This window comes from Apis dorsata, unplaced genomic scaffold, assembly GCF_000469605.1.
Source record: "Apis dorsata unplaced genomic scaffold, Apis dorsata 1.3 scaffold_220, whole genome shotgun sequence".
Taxonomy (NCBI): Eukaryota; Metazoa; Arthropoda; class Insecta; order Hymenoptera; family Apidae; genus Apis; species Apis dorsata.
In genome coordinates this window covers 105768-107181 of record NW_006263502.1, presented here as the reverse complement: position 1 = coordinate 107181, position 1414 = coordinate 105768, and the positions used below count along the sequence as shown (strand labels likewise).

Below are 1414 nucleotides of genomic sequence, written 5' to 3'. Positions count from 1 at the left end.
AAAAAAAAAAAAAAAAAAAAAAAAAAAAAAAAAAAAGAAAGAAGTGTAAAGTGTAAAGAAATATGAACAAATTCTAATCTCACGTCCAGAAGCTGTAAATAGTTGTGGTCCCACGATTAAATCCAAGCTTAGGGGTAATTAATTGTGAAACAAATTTTTAATTACGGCACATTTACGATACCAATAACACGATCGTTGGAAGATGCTCCGGCGGTATCTCTCTTTCGTTCCGCTCGTTCCACGATACAGATTTTGTTTACCACTGTTTGATCACGCGTAAACGCCATGACCGGTTTCCCAGAGGAGTAAACAATCGTTTTAGAAAAATAACGAAGATTAGGTACGGTCGCGAGACAAAGCTTGAAACGATTAATCCGCCAAAACTTTGACCGCTCCTCCTCTTTCCTGCGCCATCCAAATAGGCGAGCAATGACGGAAGAAGAGGGGCATCTTCAGCCAGCTGAGAGATTTCCAATCGAGCAGACTTTCTTTCGCGATTGATGACGTATATTCGCGTATACGTCAACGATTCTCAATGTCTCTTCGTATCGAGACCTCACGAATAATTCAACTTGTTTCGCTGATAATGAAAACGTTTGGGTCTGCCAGAAGCTTTCGATTGCCGATGACGCGATGTTGTGTCTGGTTGTGACGAATTTTAGAAATTGTTACGAGGAATATGTCTTCGTTTTGCATTGTTATCATTTGGGATTGTAAAAGTATTTGAATTTTTAGAGAATATTTAATTTCGAAAGAATGCAATCTATTTGTCTTGGCAAGTCTTTGTATCTGATTTTTGTATCAAATTTTAATATATATATATAGGAGAAATGCATATCCAGTTGTTATTATAAGAATATCTAATTTTGATAATTAATAATAATTTAAATAAATTAATTAAATAATAATTTTGATAAAATTTAAAGCTTGCAATCGTTAGTTTTCATGACGATTGATTACGTAATACTCTGTTTATCATTGGCAAATTTTAGAAAGTCGAGGAAGTGTATCGTATCAATTGTTATCTGAGAGAGATAGGATGTTTTAAATAAAATATTCGAAGATTTTGAGAATGTTTGATATTAAAGGCTTGCAAGATAGAAGGAAATGGGTTACGAAATGGATTTGGCAATCAATCTTTTATGCAATAAATCTGTTGCAATTGTTTACCTTATGTTATAGTCGTTAGATGATAATTTACACGTCGGATAGCCTGTGTCTTAGCCCTTGCCACTTAAGGTTAGATGTACGATGTCAGTGTTAACGTTACGTCAAAAGCTTGTTGTTTTATCGTGTCAACGACTGTTAATTTTTCCAAAGTGAACGACCTAATGCTATGTCATCACGAATATTATGACTATGACTCGAAAATAGCATTATATCATATTCTGTTATTAAATGTTTTATCTGCATT

At 34.0% G+C, this 1414-nt stretch overlaps 1 protein-coding gene across 1 annotated transcript in view; it reads right to left on the bottom strand.

Annotated features, from left to right (window-relative positions):
- Positions 1 to 1414, bottom strand: part of LOC102673516 (ras-related and estrogen-regulated growth inhibitor) — a 4625-nt gene that overhangs the window by 1260 nt on the left and 1951 nt on the right. The gene's annotated exons all lie outside the window — the stretch shown is intronic.